The 13,656-nt window shown below is 48.3% G+C and overlaps 1 long non-coding RNA gene across 1 annotated transcript in view; it reads right to left on the reverse strand.

Moving 5' to 3' along the window:
• The window catches only part of LOC144799220 (uncharacterized), a 323,273-nt gene that overhangs the window by 86,858 nt on the left and 222,759 nt on the right, over positions 1–13,656 (reverse strand). The window contains exon 4 of the long non-coding RNA XR_013603778.1: positions 11,904–12,044. This is a non-coding gene — a long non-coding RNA (uncharacterized LOC144799220). The remainder of the gene's footprint in view (positions 1–11,903; positions 12,045–13,656) is intronic.

Genomic DNA, 13,656 nt, shown 5'->3' on the forward strand with positions numbered 1-13,656 from the left:
ATTAGAGTCCGAGGCGTTCCTTCTGTAGAAGAAGGGGAGGACGTGACCGCTTACCTGGGTGATATGTTTCGCGACATCTTGGGGGAACCTGGAGACTTCCCGTGAGGATTGATAGGGCACACAGAGTAGGCCCGCCGCGACGGGCTTCGGCTCCAGCCCCGGACATCTTAGCCTTCCTGCCGGACTTCCCCTTGAAGGAACGGATCCTACGCGAGGCTCGACGTCGGCAACCACTGAGTTTCCGGAGTCATCCGGTTGCGCTGTTTCAGGACTTATCTACGATCACCCTTCAAAAGCGCAAATCCTTCAAGATCGCCACAGACTTCTTGAGAGAACACGACACGCAGTACTCGTGGGGCCACCCTTTCCGGCTTATCTTCCGCTGGCATGGCACCTTGCATCAGGTCCGGTCCCTTCAGGACACTGGCGAGGTGCTAGGGATCACTGCAACGGACAATGATACTCCCACGCCTTCCCGCCGACGCACCACCAGAGATGGGTGGCAGACTGTCCGCCGGCGCCGGCCCGCTAATTTGCCGTCGAGACCTGACTCACCCACGGTCAGGGCTGAAATGGACAGCGCGATAATGGTGGTATCCAGAGACACGTCGTCTGGTGATGTGGCCATGACGGCCTGAGCACACTCCGGGGGGAGATCCTGATGGCCTCATCTTCACAGCAGGTGCGGGGGTTTCGGGGGGGAGGGGCCGGCGGGGGGGTGCAGGAGGTGGCTGGACGTCCACATGAATAACTTACCACAGACTTGTCCGATAAGGACCGGACTGGGACAATGTTTCTCGCTCAGGGGAAGTTGGGACGGGGAGGGCGTTGGGGGAATGGGTGGGGTGCGGGAGGAGGGTGGTTGGGATCGGGGAGGAAGGTTCCGGGGGCTCGCAGTTTGGGGTGGGGTAGCCGGGTGTTGGGTTGGTTGAGGGACGTTTGGGGGGGGCATTGGAATTTGTGCTGTCTTATCCTGTTTTACTGCTGTTTTTGCTATGACCTTGCACCGCGCGTACTGAATGGTGGGTCTTGTGCTGTTGGGCTCTTGCATTTGTTCGGCTCTACGCCGCTGACATACACGGCGATTACTACCGACATAGATTCATTGAACGCTTTTCCTGGGATGACTGCTCATGGCCCTTAAGATAGTCACTCTCAACGTGAAGGGGCTGAACAACCCGGTCAAGCGTAGAGCGATATTATCCCTCCTTGAGAACACCCGGGCGGATGTCTGTCTTTTACAGGAGACTCACCTCCTGGCCCGAGACTGCCTTAGGATGAGATCACCGAAATTCCCAGTACAGCTTTTTTCCTCAGGGCCTACTAAAACGGCAGGGGTCGCAATCTTAATATCAAGAACGTTTAGGGGAGAGGTCCTACACAAAGTTGCGGAGAAGAAGGGGAGGCTCCTTGCTTACAGGGTCAAGCTGGGGGGCTTCTTGTTCACTGTGGGTTCCGTCTATAGCCCGAATGACCGCCAAGACCTGTTCTTACACTCAGCCCTCGAACACATAGCGACTACACCGGACAGACACATGATCATTGGGGGGGACTTGAATATGGTCTTTGATTCGCTCTTGGACAGATCTGCGCAGCGACGCCCGCACACCGGGGAGTTCTCGCGGCTGAGTCACTCCCGCCTGGGAGATCTCGATATGCATGATTTATGGAGACGCCTGCACCCCAACACCCGGGCCTATTCCTACTATTCCCACGCGCACGGGACTTACGCGAGATTAGATCATATCCTAGTTACGGGACCGATGGCCGCACTAGCGACGGCCTCCGACATAGGGGTCCTCACGTTGTCGGACAATGCCCTGGTGTCGGATTCCTTTCAACTACCGCCGGTATCGCCCTCTCGGGGAGTCTGGCGCCTCAGAGACACCCTATTGCATAAGCAGGTGGTGGTGAAGCAGATACGAGACGCGATTACTGACTACCGGTCCCATAACGATAATGGGGATACCACCCGAGCGACACAGTGGGCCGCCTTAAAGGCGGTGCTCCGTGGAGAATTCATCTCCACCTCGTCTGCGGAGAATAGAGAACGACAGCAAAAACGGGATGAGCTTACCACCAAGGTGCGGGAGCTGGAGTAGATGCATCAGAGGACCGGGGCCCCCAGAGTTTGGAGGCAGCTTAAGGCAACCCGGAAAATGCTCTCCGCGCTGGACATGGACAGAGCGGAATATGCGGCGCTGCGCCTGAAACATGCGTATTACACTGGTGGCGATCGGTGTGGCCGCCTCCTCGCGAACAAGCTCCGGATGAAACATCAGCGTCAGCGGGTTGCGGAACTGTCGATTCCCGGCGGGGCGACAGCTACGGAGGACCCTCAGATTGCGGAGGAATTCCGCCGATACTACGCTGACTTATACGCGGGCGAAACTCCCTCGGCATTGGCTGAGACTGATTACCTGGACTTGGTCGAGCTCCCTGCTCTCACTCCGGAACAGGCAGGGGCACCTGGAGCGAGACATCCGGCCAGAGGAGGTGATTGCGGCTATCTCCCGTCTTAAACATGGGAAGGCCCCGGGGCCCGATGGTTACACCCCACTATTCTACAAGACGTTCTGTCAAGAACTGGTCCCACTGTTGACGCGTCTCTATAACTCCTTTGCGGAACCGGGAGCTATTCCTCCGGATTTGCTCCAGGCGACGGTATCGGTTATTCCCAAGCCAGGGAAGGACAGAACTGAGTGCGGCTCCTATCGGCCAATCTCGCTGTTAAACGTGGACCTCAAGCTCTACACAGGGATCCTGGCAGCTCGTCTGGCGCAATATCTGCCGGGACTTGTGGACCCGGATCAAGCTGGGTTTGTCCCGGGTCGGCAGACGGTGGACAACACTAAGATAGTGGTACACATTTTAGAGAAGGCCTCTCGTGTCCCGGGGGAACGCATGTTATTGTCGGTCGACGCGGAGAAGGTGTTCGACCGCGTGCGCTGGTCTTACCTTGAAAGAGTGCTTTGCAAAATAGGTATAGGGGAGAAATTCCGCACTCTCATATTTAACTGTTACAAACACCCTGCCGCGGTGGTGCGGGTGAATGGGTGCAGCTCTGACCCCTTTGCGATAGAAAGAGGAACCAGACAGGGGTGCCCATTGTCCCCACTTCTTTTCGCCCTTTACATGGAGCCGTTTGCCCAGAGGATTCGTCAGAACCCGAAGGTGACTGGCGTCCGGATGGGAGGCTACATTCACACCATTAGCCTGTACGTGGACGACGTGGTCCTCATGCTTGATGACCCGAGGGAGGCTCTCCCGGCCTGCATCGCCGAGATGGATGCCTTCGCCGCGGTGGCGGGCTTCAAAATGAACATGAGGAAATCGTCTGCCCTGGACCTCTCGCTGTCCACTGCAACGAGACTTGAGTTGCAGAGGCGCTTCCCCATGAGTTGGTCTAAAGATCTGATCCCGTACTTGGGTGTCTTACTGGCACCTTCCTTGCCCGCCATGGTGACGGCGAATTACACGGCGTTAGGTAGAAAGATGAAGGAGGAATTGTCCCGCTGGAACAAGGGCACATTGTCACTGTTGGGGCGGATCGCCGCGGTGAAGATGACTCTCTTGCCGCAGGTCCTGTATTTGTTTCGGGCCCTGCCGCTTCAGCCACCGAAGGGTTGGATCCGACAGGCTCAGGCTGACATCGCCCGCTTTGTCTGGCAGGGTCGCAAACCCAGGCTTAAGAGAGCTTTGTCCACACTGGCTCCGGAATCCGGCGGCGGTACTTTCAGGCGGCGCAATTGCGGTATTTTGTGGAGTGGAGCAAATGGGAATCAGACAGACACTGGCTGTTTCAGGACCAGGCGGTGGCGGGCAGAACCTTACAAGAGATACCCTTCATGCGCAGAGCTCATCGCCCCCCCAATCTTTACGCGTCCTTTGTCACGCAAGTTGCGCTCAAAGTGTGGGATGCCGTGAATGCTACACGGGAACTTACCACCTTCCCGTCGCCGCTTACGCCATTGATTGGGAACCCTGACTTTCAGCCCGGGAAGGAATCTGGCGCGTTCTCGCTATGGCGGACTGCCAGATGCTGCGCTTTGTTTCACATGTATGGCTCGGAGGGGATCGTGTCATTCCAGGACCTCAGGCGAGATTACCATCTGCCGGAGACTGAACGTATGCGATATCTACAGGTTCGCCACTGGGCTCTGCAGCGGCAGGTACGGGACATGGCCGACCGGAAACTTACACCATATGAGATGTGGTTGGCGACACGCTCCTCGGATGCCAAGCTCGTCTCAGATCTGTACAAACTTTTGCAGCCCCCCACCTTCCACATCCATAACCCCGGACGGAATCGCTGGGAGCGGGAACTGGAGAGGGAATTAAGCCACAAAGAATGGGACGACATTTCCTACCGCGCACGCCACTCGGCTTATCACACTGGGCTCACCGAGACTTTCACTAAAATAACCACATACTGGTACTATACACCTCAACGACTGCATGAAATGAACCATAACATCCTGGACACTTGTTGGCGCGAGTGCGGACAGACTGGCACACTTACACACATCCTGTGGGACTGTCCGTTACTGGGTCCTTACTGGAAGGAGGTCTTGGATGAGATTGACCAGTGCTTTGACGTTGAACTGCCTCGCTTCCCCGCCTATGTCCTATGAGGGTTACCTAACGGGTTGATGTATCCTCTGAGGTCCAGGAGGGGGAGACAGATAGCAATTGCACTGGGTTCAGCGATACAGAACATACTCATATATTGGCGCACCACCACCACTCCCACCACTATAGGCTGGCTACACAGGTTATGGCACGTTCTGGGTATGGAGAAACTGTCCCTTACGGTGGCGGGCGAGGTAGATAAGTTTGAGGAATTGTGGCAGCCTTTTCTCACCTTACTACAGTCAGAATTTAAGGAAATGACTTGTCCCCGATACCTCAGGCTCATGCGGCTGACATCCCTGACTACTCTGCAGGTCTAGTTGCTTTAAAGGTATCCGTGACGAGGGGCGCGGTACCACCGCAGAGGTGTAGAAGGCGCAAGACATTTGCTCGGCACAAATGGGGGGGGGGCAAAGAGGGGGAGTGGGGGAGGGGGGAGAGAGGGAGGGGGCAGTTGAGGAGGGGGTTGTTGGTTTTGGTGTCAGTCGTCATCGCCCTTACACCTAGCATGTGGCTCTACAACATGTTCTGATTGTAATGTCTGAAATTTTGATGGCGCTCATGGTACGGAGACTCTGAATAGCACCTTTTTTGACGACAAGTTTACACTGTATGTATTCTTTTCCTTGTTTATAAACTTGCAATAAAATGCTTTAAACCTAAAAAAGTGTTAACAGCTTCTGTCTGCACAAGCCCAGTCGCTTAGCACTCAGCTCCCTGGAAGTGTGACGACAACATCCCCGTCGGGATTTCACCTGGTGGCTGTCGGACCTTAGGACCAACACCCACACCCACAGGCCACGCACGAAATCTAGCAATCATCCTAGATGACAAGCTCAACATGACGGCTCAAGTCAATGCAGTGTGCACTTCCTACTTCCTCATCCTAAGCATGATGCAAAATATCTTCAAATGGTTGCCTCAGAACACCAGCAGGCTAGACTACAGCAACACTCTCTATGCCCGAATCTCCAAACAATTCTTACACGGACCATCCAGAACACAGCCGCAAGGCTCACACTCGACTTCCCATGCCACACCGACATCACACCATACCTCAGGAAGCTTCACTGGCTCCTGAAATCACAAGCCCAGCCAATTCAAAGTTCTTACGTGCACATACAAAGCTCTAAACACAGGACCAGAATACCTTAATAGCTGCATACACTTTCACCAACCCACCAGACACCTATGCTCTCCCTCACTCTTACTAACACACACGCCCTGCATCCACAACAACAAAACGGGAGGTCGCTCATTCTCTTACATTACACCCAAGACATGGAACGACCTCTGTCAACACAACAGAGCTTCCCCCTCACGTATTGACTTCTGCGAGAAGCTGAAGACCTGGCTCTTTATATAAGCACCTTAGAAAGCATACACCTACACACCTTGCCAAAGTGCCTGGATACCCTCTTGGGTGATTAGTGCGCTATACAAATCAACATAAAATAACAAGATTCCTCTCTCCCTTTTATCTGTTGGTATTTAGCTCAAATGCCCTTTCCAGATTTTGAAAAGAACAATATATTGCGTCTTAGTTAATTGCTCACAAAATAAAACAAATGCAAGGCGTCTTGAGTGGAGAAATTATCGCAGGTGTAGGGACCCAAATCGTCCACCTTTCTCCATCCCTGAGGTTCGGCCAATAAAAAGTGCAGATAGTTGAGTCTAAATCCTACTAAGAGGAAACAATGATGGAGCTTAGTAGCTACCTCTAAATAGGGCTCCATGGAGTTGGTTGTCTTTACTATTTAGTGAGCCCGTACTGTCGGTTTAATCAACTCTCTGGCCTCTCTTTCTATATGTGCCATGCGCAGAAAGGATATCTTAACCCACGACAAATCTTTCTTAAGTAGTTTGTCTGGCGCATCAAATAACTCAGGGAGTCCTAATAGCATTGCTGTCACTTTTATATGACTTAACCAGGGGATACTACTTGCTCTATCTAATACTAGGCAATCACCCATGATCACCCATGATCCCTCGATTCATTTCTAGTTCAGCATTGTTCCAAATCAAAATCCATTTGAGTAAAGGGGCCATTGTGATCAGAACTGACACGAAACCAATACCAGTTTTGTGATGAATTTTATAAGAAGGCATTGATTGTGGAACCAAAAGCAGACTTCTCAAAAATGTATTTTCAACTATTTGGAGGTCTTCAACATCCTTGTAGCCCCATAATTCAGAGCAATAATTTGAATAGTGATACTTTTTGCTCTCTATATATATATATTTAACATTGCTTGCACTGGCTTTGCCCCAAACCTACGGGCAAAATTAAGCAATGCTACTGTTGATCTGGCCATGGCATTTCTCTTGGCTTTCCCTTGCGGTACTCATGTGCCCCTATTGTCAAACAGAACACCTAGGAACAAGAATGTGGCACCCTGGTTGTTGTGTTTCCTTCACAATAATGTGTTTTGGGTTTTCTTGGTTTAACGCTCATAATCATTGTGTGGATTTAGAGAAATTTGCATAAAGGAAAAGGTTTGTTAGCTACATTCCCACACGTACTCTGAGATCTTCCACTCTGTTTCGATTATCCCTTCCCCGTTTCAAGCGTGCCAGGCTTGGCGGCCAGTCGATTGCGGTGGTCGTGGCGCGCGCTTGGAATGCCCTTCCTCTTCAATTGCGCTCCACACCCAATGTAGCCGTCTTCAAAAAACATCTAAAAACTCATCTGTTTAACAGCGCTACTTGAGATTCCTTTTCTTAAAGCACGTGGTTTCGCTGTTCTTTCCCCCGCGCCAGGATACTCCTCAGTAGCAGAGCGCGCTATAAAATGGTTTAATAATAAAGATCCAAAGATCCCGTAAAATTGTAAAAATAGCTCAAAAGACACTGAAGGCCAACCACTGCTAAAAGAGCGGCATCATCCGTGTATACGAGCGCTGGTATCAGTCGTTCCCCACGCGTGGGTTATCTTTACTGGCTCCACCCAAAACTGAATCTAAGTTATTGATACCAAGGGTGAACAGTAGGGGAGTAAAGATGCATCCCTGTCTAGCTCCTCTGATGATACATATTCCCTGTGTGTGATTGCACATTTGGTCAAACCTTACAGTGACCGTAAGATCCCTATACAGATTCAAAAAAAAAGATACAATATTTGTATCCTTACCCTGTGAAAGTAGCAAGTCCCAAAGTTTGGATCCGTTCACTCGGTCAAAGACTGAGGACAGATCCATGAAAGCCAGATGTAGTGTCCCTTTCTTAACAATTGCAAAAACAACAGTTGATGAACAGAATGCAGAACAATGTCATACATTCACCCAGTACAGAGATCTGGGCTTAAATCCATCGTTTTTTTGCACTCCACACCACCCCAGGCTGATTTGCATATGGCCATGTCTGAACTGGGGTGGTGTGGAGTGCAAAAAAACGATGGATTTAGGCCCAAATCTCTGTATTGGGGTGAATGTATGACATTGTTCTGCATTCTGTCTATCAACTGTTGTTTTTGCACCTGTCTTAACAATGGTATATTTTCCTGCTAAAAGGTGCAGGTTGAGACACTGGTCCATGGTGCCCCTACCTTTCCTAAAACCATATTGCAGGTTTGACAAAACATTTCATTGATCCAGTCTGTCAATTTGCTAAGAATCACTCGGCCTAACACTTTCACCGCTGAATCAATCAATGATATAGGCCTGTAGCATTGTGGGTCTCCTCTCTGGCCTTTTTTAAAAACTGGGACAATATTGACTTAGACCAGGATCCCAGCAGCCCACATCAACACGCCATACTGAAAACATGTGCTAGTATTATTTACCATAATGTTATATCTATCTTAAAAAGATCAGCCGGGACCCCATCCGGTCCGGGAGCTTTATTGCTTGTGATTTGGGTATTGGCCATAGCTACTTTATTTTTGGAAAAATCCAGATTTTAAGCCTCGACCATAGATGGTGTACCTGTGGGTCCCTGTTCTATCTGATCACCATAAATGTATTTAAAATGACTGAACCACGGTTCCTCCGGTACTTTAAATTCCACAGTAGTACCACTGAGGCCAGAGAAAAATGGTTTATTGACTATATCCCAAAATGTAGCACTGTTCTTAATAACATTTACGGACAACAGATTTTTCCAGGCTTCCTGTTTAATTTCTGTTTTACGGGTGCATAGGGCCTGCTTATAAGCTTTCCATAATGCTAATATTAAAATTCTATCTTGGGGTTTTTGTTTTAAGGCAGAAAGTAACTTTTGGTGGGCAGCTGTACAGTTGGGATCGAACCACCTCTCACCGATGTTAGGGAATTCCTTGTTAAGATATGTAAGGGTGCTGGCCACCTGCTTGCAGATCCTGTCATACGCTGCAAGAATCTCTGCATCCATTTGCCTACCCTCTTGGCATAGGTCTATCTCATTCCCAACAGTATCTAATGGATCATTTAAGAAAAGGTCTGGTACTACCTTACACCATTTGAGTCTACGGCCTTGATCCTTTGTTTTTAAAATTGGGGCCAGGGCGATCCTATCCGTTTTAGGTGTATCGTTAAGACACCCTATTAATGTAAGATGTATGGGATTATGGTCACTGAAATGTGACCATTGAGCAGTATAGGTAGATACCAGAGGTAATAAAGCTGTATTAATAAATATGTAATCAATTGTTGAGTTTGCACCCCTTCCCTTGAAGGAAGGGAAAAGCGACCTCTTCATTCATACAATTAGGGTGTCACAGACCAAATCCAGCTAAAATATCCTCTAAGTATATACCTTGTTGTGTATGTTCAAAGTGTGTCTCTAAATATTTATCTGGGCCAAGATGATCAGTAACCTGGCAATTCTTTTTACACAAATGTATATTAAAATTGCCCAATAAAATAACTGAATACGGGATAGTATATTTTTCCATGTATAATTCTAAAAAGCGATTCAAACTGAATAAATGCTCATTCACAGAACAACAAGTACTTTGGACACATTAATGTGCGTAATCTGAGCGACAAGACAATTGTCAGACCCAGAATCCAGTTTACAATGGTTAACTATGACCCTTAAGAAATTTAAGTTATTAGGCCACCTTTTGGTCTACCAGCTACGGAAGACCATGTGGGTTCAGAGTAGGTTGTATAACCATCAAGCCAAAGGGTGTTCTCGGTTTAGCAAGTTTCTTGGTTCCCCACCACATCATATTCCCTTATAAGATCAAGCCACCTGAGATCATTTATTTTGTCCTTTATTCCAGATGAGTACCTTGGAGATTTCCTTTAATATGGCTTCCTCCCTCATTGCTATACTCATAGGTGAAATGCTTTGATGAACCAGAGGCACAACATGCATGGGGGAGTGTCTTATTAGTCAGTCATTAGTATCTAGCAGACTCAAGGGGAGAAATCTGTTTGCTAATTCGAGGTTATTTCCTACTGCCCTCTCTCTGGTAACTACAGCTGTATTTAAAATGTAAAGGGCATATAGGTGGATGAGAGGAGCTCAGAGAGAGCGGACAACCTCCCTGTTCTTACATCTAGTACTTAGCCCATTGTTAACAAACGGGGGTATCTAGACATGGCTGTTTGGTCTGTATCCTGATTTTCCACTACTGGGCGATAGAAATAGCCAAGAGGGAACGCTTTTATACCACCCAAGCCTTGATTGATTCCTTCTCGAAGGAGCCAGTCAGCTACGTTAGTCTGAACAAAATTAATAATAATATTATCCCCCTCTTCAGACTTAGCACCCCGACCAACCCATCCGACCCGCCGGGCCATTATGATGTGTGAAGATGCTCCAACAACCCGTCCGACAGTTTCGTGCACCCAAATTTTACTTTAGGAATCAGCTTATCTGTAGTGTCAGTTGTGTTGTCTTTAAGGGGAATTTAACCTACTAACACTGCTACTAGAAGAGTAGCCCCCGGTGGTAAATGAAGCCTACATCTAGTACCAAACCAGTGCGAGGGGGATTTACTTTGCTCCCTTAGGGGGGGGATTCTGACAGCAGGTGGGACCCCACATGGTTTTGGGTAGCAACCGCCTGTCTTGTTTCTTTGTTTTTCACTGAGATATCATTGTCAGGCTTTAAGTGCCCGGGGTGTTGAATATTATGTTGCACTCTCCTCGTGGGTCCTAACTGTTGTGCATATGAGATATTTTGGACACTATTAGGCATGTTATACATCACATTGTTATCATATGCCCCAAGATTGGAGTCCACCAGTTCAGCTAATTGGGACTCTATTCATGAGAGCTTTGTCATCATGCCTTCTAGTACAATTTTAACACATATGATCAAGTCCTCCCTGAGTGTCCCAAAGAATGTCCCCAGGCGTGTTTGAACAAGGGCTCCTACTGCTGAACTAAGGTGCGAGGTCAGTCGATCCTCCTGGGCCAAAGGTCCTTCGCCCCCCTCCTGTGATGGAATATCAATTGCAGAGGTGCCCGTTTTCGTGCCTCTTTTCCGCCTTTTTTTGTTGGGGGCCATAATCGAAGCAGAGAATCCATTTCCAACCAGTTTTCCCCCTTTTTTAGTCGTCGGACCCAGTGAAAGGGTCGAAGGACTTTGCATGACCTGAATGGGAGCACCCTCCTCCACGACTAAATCAGTATCAGTGTCTATGCCTGAGATTACGTGCTGTGGTACTACCATAGGAGGGGTATTAATGGGTACTGCCTCACCCACCAGGCCAAGCTAATCCTCCACATCATGAATTTCATTAGTTAATGCCTCTAATGCTGTTGTTAAATAGGACAAAAGGGAAGCACAATTGCGTAGCACCTTTGCCTTTGCTTTGACCCCGTCAATACTACATGGCAGTTTGCGCTTATCCATGACGGCTTCAAGATGAAAGAGGGGTGGTCCAGCCCAGACCATGTCAGACGCTGACGGGTGCAGATGGACCTGCCCTTGGAGCGCGCGCGTCCCGTGCCACGGCAGCCTATAGCTGCCTTTATGCACCTCCGGTGCTCAAAGATTCACATTTGCCCCTCTTGGCATGTTGGATAACGGGGAAAGTAGTCCACAGGGCAGAGAGGTGAGTGCTGGTGCTAGTTTCAATCAATTACGGGAAACTGCCTTTATGCGCCTCCGGTGCTGAAATATTCATGTTGGTGCCTCCTGGCGCATTGGATAATGGGGTATGTAGTCCCCAGTGCAGAGAGGTGAGTGCTGGCGCTAGTTTCAATCAATTACGGGCTCCCCTGTGACGTAACTGAGAGGGACTGGAAGGAAGTGAAGGTGATGTTTGGTGCAGTGTCAGCATCTTTCATTGTCCTCTTGATTTTACGGACTTAAATTAACTATCTGTTAACCTTTACCTCAAGACAGCTTCATTTTCTTTTCCTGATCCTTGGAACTCTTCACATAAGAAGGCAGGCGCCAATCCCATTCTAAAATCGATCCATCCTTCACCAACATGTTCCGCAACACCTTCCACATTCCATTTGATTAGCCCCTCACTGCAAGACACAACCAAAGTCTCATATTATGTGCTTGCTGTTTCTTAATTTCAACCCATCAGAACTAAAGGAAAACAAGCATTGCAAATACAATAGTTGAGCTTCTGAACTGTAAAGGATATTTACAAAATTTCATTAACAGACAGAAGAGTGCCAGCTTTTCTAGCACAAGCAGGAGCAGCCAACCCTCCTTGACACATGTAGAACATGTGAGAAGATATTGTAAGGTGAAAGTCAACATGCCAAAGCAGGAGGGAGTTTTGGACTTTGTCTTCAAGAATTAGTGTAGTTTGTATTGTAAACAAGGTTGATCAATAGGGTTTGACAGAAAGGCAGGTTAAGGTTACAGCACATGTGGTTACAGTCACTCAAGCATGAAATTGCAACTGCATCCATTCAAGAAATGTATGTAGAGCAACACACTTGTTTTCATTGAGTGCTTTCAATGAAAGTCATCTAATACTTAACATTTCATAAAATGACAGACATCATTGATCAGCACGGCACATAAGGCAGATGGGGCTTCACTGAGATGGTAGACTATTACTTAGTCTTGCAACTCGCGACAGAGTTTCAGAGTCAGAAGATATACTCTAGGCGGATTGGCAATTGCATTTATTATCATAAAGTCTGGAAATTCTTAATGGCACATTGAAAAGAAAAACAGTCATAACTAGTTGTCGCTTGGCGTATGAAGGATATCTAAAATACAGCTTATTGATTTTTGACTGCTTTTATTTTAGGACGAGTATTATATGAGTGTTGCAAAGTCATCCTGTGCTCTGGGCACCCCCCAACTTTTTGCTGACTGGTACTGGTGGTAACTGACTCTCACTGACCCTGGGCTCCACTCAACCAGGCCCAGGGCCAGTGCTATGCTGAAAGAGACACCTAGAATACATTGAAAATACCTACATACACTAGGATACTCTATAGGTTAGGGTACCCTAGGGATTAACATGATCTACCATGTAAGGCCCTAGTACATAATAGGGCAGGGGGCAGAAGCTACCTCTAAGTCCCTAGTGTATACTAGGGCATGGCAGTTTAGAGGCCAGAAGCCCTTTCAGCACTTCCATGTGTGCACTGCTGAAGCATGAGGTCTGTTTAAAAGCAGCCCTGTGTTGCAGGATGTACATTATGCCCAAACTCGACTTAGGTATTAGGGGCACTTAAAAATGGATAGCCTACAATGTTAGGACATATTAGGTACCCCCCGGGTCTCCCCCAGGTGTCCTAGGAATGGGGGGTCAGGTATTTATGAGGAGGACCCTTATAAATGGGTTTTATATACCCTGGGGTAAGTGAAATTGAACATTTCAATCCCCACATTGTGATAGAGTGCTGCACAAAATCGCCTTTGGTGCTTGAAGCACTGTGGATGGAGAATCTGCAATATTTTTACATATTCAGAACCCTTAGAGTCTTCCCTGGGACGGGTTGCCTGTAGATATAGGCAGAGTACTTGTAAAATATGTTTTATGAGCCCTGGTGCGGGAAAAATGGCCCAAGTCATTTTTCCCACTGCAAATCCCCTGCCACATAGGTTAACATGGCAAGAAGTTATTTACTAATAAATCCTGCTAGGAGAATGATCAAAATAGCATTCAAA

Source organism: Lissotriton helveticus, chromosome 1_2, assembly GCF_964261635.1.
Source record: "Lissotriton helveticus chromosome 1_2, aLisHel1.1, whole genome shotgun sequence".
Lineage (NCBI taxonomy): Eukaryota > Metazoa > Chordata > Amphibia > Caudata > Salamandridae > Lissotriton > Lissotriton helveticus.